We start from the raw sequence: 9,139 nt of genomic DNA on the forward strand, positions 1-9,139 counted from the left end.
ATCCTTCAGCTAAATACTGAAAATAAGTGACACCAAAAAGAGGTAGAGAGATTGTAGTGGAGAAAGAGGTTGGAAGCATTGAGAGATGGAAAAGATGTTATGAATCATTTGTCTACAACTCCCCAGAAACATTACTCTGCATGGCTGACCCTTTAAATGTGAAACAGCTGCACCAGTCCCAGACTTTTAACCAAGGATGGCCACATTCCAGGGCCTGGCTTCCCGGTTCTTGTTGTCCTTGACACTAGTAGCATCCCTCCTACTGAGGCAGCTGAGGAAGGACGAGGTTTCTTTTGGCCCTTCTTTTTTCCTCCTGGCATATTCTGGAGTTTAATTTTATTAGAGGATAGCTCCACTCAAAACTTTTCAGTCTGACCTAGTGGCAAGCAGTCCTGAGGCTCTCATCTTGACTTTATTTCAAAGCATGGGCCCAGACCTGGGAACGGAGTGGAGGAAGTACAGAAAAGGGGAGGAAAAGAATGAGGGAACGGACTTCTTTGCTCCATGTGTGCCTCACGAGGGTCTGCAAAGCAATACTTTTCCTCAAAGAAAAACAAAGTGATCAGGTTGTGTCAGGAATTTGTGTGTCAGAAACTGTTAGTAACAGCAATAAATAGTTCTTTATTCAAAGAAGTCAAAATTTCTAAAGAATACCATGTAAAGCAAAGAATGACATGCAGCTAAAAGATAGACACTCTAAAGTTTAAAATATAAAATCGGGCAATCAACTGCCGTAGAGATACCACCTCGGAAACCCAAGGAGGGGTCGCTATGAGTGGGATCCAACTCCACGACAGTGAGTGAATGGAGGTTGCTTGAGATGAAGATGCCCAGTTGTCATGGCGAAGAGTCGTCCCCATTTAGCCTTTTCTGCTCCTTTGTGAGGTGCATCTCTGCTTCCCTAGACAGATTTCCAGTACTGCAACTTACTAACCTGACAGCCACCTTGGCAGTCTCCGAGGCTTTGCAGCAGTCCCTCTGGGGCAGGCTTACCCACAGCAGACTGTGCACCAGCTATGATGAAAAGTCAAGGTGCACAGACCTGGTCACGAGGCTCACACAGCAACATTGTATGATGTAAAAGGAAAGAACAGGGACAAGAAAGATAAACTAGGAAGAGGGCTGAGGTTATGGCGACTACCCTTATTATCTCTCAGTGACCACTATCTCTTACTAACTAAAACTATTCTCATCTTCAGTATTGTCAAAATCTGTGTCCTCCTTTGTTGTTAGTTGCTATGGAGTCAGCTCTGACTCCTGGCAACCCCCTGTACAGCAGAACAAAACATTGTCCAGTTCAACACCATCTTCATGATCCTTGGTATGTTTTGAATCTATTGTGGAGGCCACTGTGTAATTTGAGTGCCTTCCAACCTATGGTGATCATCTTCCAGCACATGTCAGACAATATTCTGTTGTGATCCACAGGATTTTTATTGGCTAATTCTCAGAAGTAGATTGCCAGGCCTCTCTTCCTAGTCTGTCTTAGTCTTGAAGCTCTGCTGAAACTTGTTCACCATGGGTCACTCTGCTGGTGTTTGAAATACAAGTGGCAGAGCTTCCGACATTACAGCAAGACGCAGGCCAGCACAGTATGACAAACTGCATGGCAAACCTCGTCTGGGGATCTGAAAATAGGATCCATAGGGATAAACTCCCAAAATATAAAGGAGTGCTATGGTCGGCTTCCTTAGAAGTCCTTATTCTCCTAGACATTTCAGTGAGGCATTTCTTCCGTATTGTTTAACTCTTCAGGTGATTCCTCGGGAGTTTGTTTTCTGCAAAGTCACTGGGTTTTAGGTGCAGACTGAACACTTTGAATAAGCCTGTGTGGGCCGTCTGGAGCCCCTCAATGGCTCCCTGTTCCAGCTGACGGGCATTTGCCCGAACTCCTGTAGAGAACAGCTGTCTGAGGGAGAACAGTTTACCCAAGCATCTGCAGGTGCTGCGCCCTGGAAGGCACTCTGAAGCATTCAGAACCTAGTCCAACTCCAGCTTCATGTCCCATTAGCCCAGCAGGCAAGCACCCCGGGCAAGCCAGGTTGATAATTTAGTGGGTGGGTAAACAGAGCAGTACTGGAATGGACACATGGTTATTTCCTTCTTTTCCCTTTGTTCCTCCCCTGCCCCCATCCTTTCAGTCCTCCTCTTGGCCTGTATACCCTGCCTAACAAAGGGCCAAACGGAATATTCAGCACAAATGGTGTACTTCTGTGAAGAATATGGAGGTTGGCCATTGTGGGGGGATGCTGGGTGGACTTGGGTCCTTTGAAAATGGTTTTAGACAAGAGTGACTTGAGGTGTAAAACTTTATGTTTTGACACATTCAAATTCTGCTGCATAAGAATTTTCCAAATTAAAAAGAAAAATCTTGTCTCTTCAGATTCTGCTTTCAACTGCACTTGTTAGAATTATAAAATAAGTTGTCTTTTTTTTTTTTTTCCAGTCTCCCCTCCCCCACAACTCACTGAGTTTGGGATTTAGTTTAGATGTATTGGCTTTCTGTTCCAAATTTTGGCCTCTGAATGAAAACTGAAACTTTTCCTCCCTTTCTAAATTTGATTACAGATGAGTATTTCTGCTTCCAATTATGGGCTTAAGTAGAAAAGAAGGTATGTTTTCTACTCTGAAATACTAAAACAAAGAAAGAAATCTATAGGATCCTATAATTCATGATACTTATAATATAGTGATTATTCTTTAACTATTTTTGCTGTTGTCTTATTCAACTATTCAATGACAGACTATGTCATAATATTTAAATTCAGTTGTGACATGATATTTAAATGCAGTTTTAAACTTGCAGTTTACTTACAGTAAAAATTACACATTTACAATGAAAAGTTTTACATGCCAATAAGACTTGTCCATGAAAACTGTATTCCTTCAATCAAAAGAAGGTACAGCCTTTGGATTAGACAGAGATGGGTTTGCCATATTAAAGAGCCCTGGTGGGACAGGAGTTAAACTTGCAGCTAGTAACTAAAAGGTCAGCGGTTAGAACCCAATAGCAGCTCCACAGGAAAAAGATGTGGCAGTCTACTTCCATAAAGAGTGCAGCGTTGGTAATACTATGGGGCGTTTTACTCTGTCCTCTATAGTTCCTTTAAGTCAGAATCCACTTGTTTTTTTTTGTTTGGGTTTGCTTTGACTTCAGTTGCTATGTTTGACTTTGGAAGAGTCCATTTCTTCATCTACAAAATAGATATAATAATATCTGCCTCACAGGGTTGTTTAATAAGTATCAGTAGTTATTAAATAAGATAAGCTATAGAAGGTGATTATCACAGCTCTTAGTATTGTAAGCACCTAATAATTGGTAACCTTCATTTAGCAATGTGTACCTAGTGAGTGAGTCTTTCGAACACAGGTCCTGATGGCGTAGGTCTGGGGTGAAGTCCATGGATTTGCATTTCTGATCAGCTCTGAGGTGATGCTGAAGCTGCCTGTCCCCCTACCACACTTCATATAGCACTGATTTAAAAAATCATTCAGCTTTGTCATATACATTGTTACTCTTATGGTCCTCAAAAGACTTGTGAGCAAGCATCTGCTGACTGCTGTGCAAGTAATTTACTAAGAAGTTTGTAATATAAAGCAAGAGACTTAGATAATGGCTATCTAGTATAGAATGGAATGAATCTGTAAGAACACTAAGAGCTTACATCATATACACACAAAGAGGAATGTATTGTGGAGTTGGTCAGTGAGTTGGTAATAGTTGGAAGTCCCAAATATGCATGGTGAAAGTTAAAAAAAAAAGGAAAACTCATTTTCCAGGTGTTCCAGATCACTAGAACTAGTAATGTCTGTCCTCTCTCAGCCTTTCTGAAAGAAACTATTTAGATTAAGAGAGAAAAGCCAAATAGTATGTTTAAATACCCCATTTCAGAAGCAAATTATATAAGCTTTGCAATAACCAAACATCTAAAGAAAAACAAACAATTCAATTCTAATTGAGCCAAGTAAGTGTTTGAAGCATTCTATATGCTCCACCTTAAATTATGATGAAGCATTCAAACCAAAAAGGAGAAAACATCAAAATACATTGGTCTAATGTCTAATTCAGCAGTAAGCATAAAAACTTTTGGGGTAGTAGTGGATGATTTTGAAATTAAGATCCATTTACAATTTTAGAAATAATTACAGAATAACACATAGCTTTCAGTATTTATAAAATTTCTTATCATTTAGTTGCCAAAACATCATACAAGAACATTATAGCCTTGACACATTGAGTAGATAATTTAAATGAAAGGATGAGGGGAAAAAAAACTTACAGTAGTTATGTGAGCTATTTCCTGGGTTAATTCCTCAAAAGGATGTACTACACTTAAAGGCGGTCTTTTCTGTGAGGCACCATCCTAAGTAATTTATCTGAAAACCTCTCACAGGGTTGGCTGTGGGGCACCATTTTAATAACTGGATGCATAATTTGTGCCATAGCAAGCATATATCATTTCTTTGAGCACACAATTATGAAGTCAGCCTTGACACAACAGGGTTTTGCTGCAACAGAAGATGTGGATATAGGAGTGAAGTTAATCTATGCTGGCTTTCAGGACATGGATTCTGCTTTGCCAAAGTCTTACCCACACTAATGATGTGGGCATATTTCTGGTTTCTTCATTGTTGGCACACCACAGACCATCAAATTGGGCATTAGACTTTTTGGTTGGTAAACAGAGAGTCCACAATTAGAATTTCCTTAGCAGGTGCCCAGTCACTTGACTCTTGATTGTCTTAAAAAGTATGTTCTTTGCAGCACAAATCTAACCTACAAGTTATATTATTTATATTGTTATATGTATATGATGTGATTCTTTTAAATGTTTACAATGCTAAAAATAGGGATTATTTGAATTGGGATTAAAATATAGGATCACACATTGTGATTTAAACTTTCTGTGCTTATAAAAGGACAAGATGAGATTCAAAAAGTGAATGCCTAGTTAGTTGAAACAGCAACAATAATCAGTGTCTGTTTCTTTCCCCATCAAGTCTTTTGTTATTGTTGTTATGTGCCATCAAGTTGTATCCGACTCATAGCAACCCCTCCTTGGGTTTCCAAAGCAGTATCACTATGGAGGTAGATTGCCCAATCTTCCTTCCCAGGAGTGGCTGGTGGGTTTGAACCACCAGCCTTCTGGTTAGCAGTCAAGTGCCTTAGGCACTACACCACCAGAGCTCCTATCAAGTCTTTTAGCAACATGTAATGATTATGTTTTGCTGTATGTTAATTCCTCTCCTCAACCTTTATATCAGAAAATGGGTTTGGACAGTGGTGATCAATCTAGGTCTGCCTAAGGTAAAGAGACCAGTTTGGGAAACTGCTTAGCCAAGTAGAAAAAGCCCATTTGTATTCTCTTTTTCAAATATTTATTTGAATTCTATTTACCAATATTTCTTCTTGGCACCCAGTTCATATTTAATTGTTATTCTGAATACAACTTGAAAGTGATCAGCTGCAGTAAAATGAATTTCAGAAGTGGACAGGAAAGGGTAGAAGGAAGAAACTTAGGGTCTACTAATCCAGCAGTCAGATAATTGACCCATGAGTAATTAAAAGTTGGCTGAGCTTATGGAAACAAGACTGCTGCCCCCCCCCCCATGTGATGGCAGCCTCAAGTCTCCTTTGTAGTTTTGGTATGAGGCAATGGGCCAAGTGCTCTGTCTAAACTGTTTGTGAACTGCTTTTTAGTTAGACACTCTTGGAAAAGTATTATGTGACAAGTTACTGCTTGGTTGCCCTCAAATGGCACAATGGTCTGAACAAATTAGAGCCTCAATTAGAGCTATGGACTAGTAAGTGGTTCTAAACCCGTTTTTTGCCCCCATGCCATTTCTGTGCCAACATATTCCTGTTAATACCATCTCTATGTCAGAAAGCATAATTTGAAAAAAGCTTCTCTTCCTCCATGTCTGTATTGTCTCTTCCCCCAACATATACACTTTAAACTCACTGGTTCTGGATTCTAAGTGAAGGACTCTAAATATGTAAGTGCAGGAATCAACTATACAATGACCCAGCAATTTCTTCCTGGCCAAGTCTACTTTTAAAGCCATAGACTTGTGAATCAGCCTTATTGTGGTTGTGCTGTGGATTGCAAGATCTCCAAAAAAAAAAAAAAAAAAAGTGCCATCCTTATTCTATTGAGAATCCATTCAAGTGGGAAAACATCCATGTAAAGAGCCACCATGTTTACCTCCTCTGTCATGGGAAAAGCTGCCAGAACCAAAGTGACCATCACTGAAATGCCATATTCCTTTTTCCAAAGAGGGAAACTTTGCAATATATTATATAGATATTCTTAAAGGAAAATAGAGAGAGAGAGAGCACTTCAGTTTTTACATCACTGCCTACTGTTAGCCCCATTAAGGAGATTAACAAAACACATTTACATATTTCAAAGATCTGAGATGTCCCCCAGTAAAGATATGTATTCAACTTTGTTTAACTCAACCTTTCCCAAATATTTTGGCACTGTGAGGAGACTGCTTTAATAATTTCCATTTTTCTTTCATGGGTTCAAGAACTTGTAGCAGGTGATTTCCCTGTTGATTACTTTGCCCTAGGGAATACTGTTTGTGTGAGAGCTGTTTACCTAAAACAGTCCACAGTGGTGCCACCCAAACCCTTCAGTTTTAAAATCAAGATGACACTTTGGAGGGCACCTCACACACATGATTAATAGAATGCTCTTTTTAAAAAATCAGAGTTTTTGTAAGTTATAAAGAGAAAGATAGCTACAGACAATCCCTGAATTATGAGTGAGATCCATTCTTAAGTGTGTCTTTAAGTGCAGTTTTTAGGTAAGTCATAACAGATACATATGATTCTTATTTAGACTTAATTTTGTACAAGAAAAGGCTCAAAGCCTTTGCAATGATTTAAAAGCTACACATGCAGCAAGTGAAGTTGATTGTGATGAAGAATTTATTGTGAGTGGGGATTGGTTCAGTCATTTCAAAGTGAGTGCAAATTTATATAACATTAAAGAGCAAGTGCGCGGGATTGGGTAGTGTTTCGTTCTGCTGTCCAAGGGGTCGCTATGAGTTGGAAACGACTCGACGGCACTTAACAACTAACAACAACAAAGGGCAAGTATGAGTTGTTGTAAGTTGGGCATTTGTAACTAGAGGACTTATGTACTGATTAAACTGGTTACTTTTCTTTCTAGAAAGGCACATTCTCTCCCAATGGGAAAATCTACATAGAAGGCCAAATCATAACCTGTAGTTTACTTGGTAAGCATGAAACCAAACCAAGGAGAGTTAGTGACATGTTCTAAAGTTCTGTCAACATCTAGTAATCTAGACCTCTGCATTTATCTCCACTGAAAGACAGCTATGTCCAGGAACTGGACATAGTTGCTTCTAACACAGTCTTAGAGCTATTTTGCCTCCATATTTGCCTCTCTGACTCTTAATTGTCTTTTTCCTATTTTATTATTTTTTAAAAACCAAAACAGTAGATACACATAATTTTAAGAACGACTGAAAATCTATCTCTTGCACCATCTTTCACTGTCCATCCTCTAGGTCCCATACCAAAAAAAAAAAAAAAAAAAGAAAGAAACCAAGCTCACTGCCATCGAGTCAGATCTGACTCCAAGGTGGTATCACAATGGAAGTAGATGACCCAATCTTCCTTCTGAGGAGTGGCTGGTGGGTTTGAACCGCCAGCCTTCTGGTTAGCAGTCAAATGTGTTAGGCACTATGCCACTAGAGTTCCTAGGTCCCATACTTAGAGAAAATGTCTTTGAAGTCTTCTGGATATTTCTTTGGGTCATCAAATCAACATTATTGTCTTTCATCTCACCTACTTTGATTGTGTTGTCAGAAGGAACAATTCCCTGGAGAAGGATATCATACTTGGTAAAGTAGAGGGTCAGTGAAAAAGGGGAAGGCCCTCAAAGGGATGGATTGACACAGTGGCTGCAGCAATGGGCTCAGGTGTAGCAAGTATTGTGAGGCTGGTGCAGGACTGGGTAGTGTTTCGTTCTGTTGTACGTAGGATCACTATAAGTCAGAGCCAACTCAACAGCACCTAACAACAACAACAAATACAGATGCCTGTTTCCTAATATGCTGATTTTATATATTATTTACTAATAACTCTTTATAATTGATAAGGATTCCATTTCTTTATTTCACTTTCCGGGATTGCATCACAGGAAACAGAAATAATTCTAGCTCTTTCAAGCAGAAAGATATTTCATGTAGGGAATTTAACCAAACAAACCAAACAACAAAAATGCCATTGAGTCAATTCCAATTGAGCAATCCTTTTTGGGTTTCTGAGACGGTAAATCTTTTCGGAAGTAGATTGCCCAATCTTCCTTCTGCAGAGTGGCTCATAGGTTTGTACCACCAACCTTCTTGTTAGCAGTCAAATGCCATAAGCGCTACGAATTAGGAGCCTACAAAAGCAATGGAAGGGGTGAAGGAGCAAGATTTAGGCTGGGTTTCCTGGCATAACTGCCTGAACTCGATAAGATTAGTGGGCAGAATCATTTTTGACAAATCTGTACAGTTGTGTTGCTACACAGCATCACTTTTACGATACTGAATAGTTCTGTCACCCCCTAGAAGTTCCTTGTGCCCCTACCCCTGGTAAACACTGATCTGTTTTCTGTACCTGTAGTTTTACCTTTTCTAGAATGTCAAATAAATTGAATTATACAATATGCAGTCTTTTAGTTCTAGCTTCTTTCATTTTTTTTTTAACTCTTTTTTGAGATTTGAATAAAAGTTTACAGAGCAAATTGGTTTTCCATTCAACTATCCATATATGGTTTTTTTTTTTTTTCATAACATTTAATGCAGTTCTGACAATGTAACATCACTCTTTATATTTCCTCCCTGTGGTTACTATTTCCATTTATCCTTCTTTCCTATCCATTCCTGCCTTCTGAACTATATCCCTGAGAAAATGCTACCCTTTTGATCTCATATGGTTGACTGTTCTAAGGCGTTCATACCTCCATGGTGTTACTGTTCTAACCCCTGGGCCGATCATTTGATTGAAGGTTAAACCATAGAGGTAAGTTCAGTTCCAAGCTTGAAGGGTGACTAAGGGCCAGAGTGTCAGGGGTTCCACCAGTCTCTATCATACCAGTAAGATCTTTTTTTTATT

At 39.3% G+C, this 9,139-nt stretch overlaps 1 protein-coding gene across 1 annotated transcript in view; it reads left to right on the forward strand.

Moving 5' to 3' along the window:
* The window catches only part of PCSK5 (proprotein convertase subtilisin/kexin type 5), a 600,269-nt gene that overhangs the window by 343,499 nt on the left and 247,631 nt on the right, over positions 1-9,139 (forward strand). The gene's annotated exons all lie outside the window — the stretch shown is intronic.

Source organism: Orycteropus afer, unplaced genomic scaffold, assembly GCF_000298275.1.
Source record: "Orycteropus afer afer isolate SDZICR_OR568_19922 unplaced genomic scaffold, OryAfe1.0 scaffold00005, whole genome shotgun sequence".
In the NCBI taxonomy this organism is placed as follows: Eukaryota; Metazoa; Chordata; class Mammalia; order Tubulidentata; family Orycteropodidae; genus Orycteropus; species Orycteropus afer.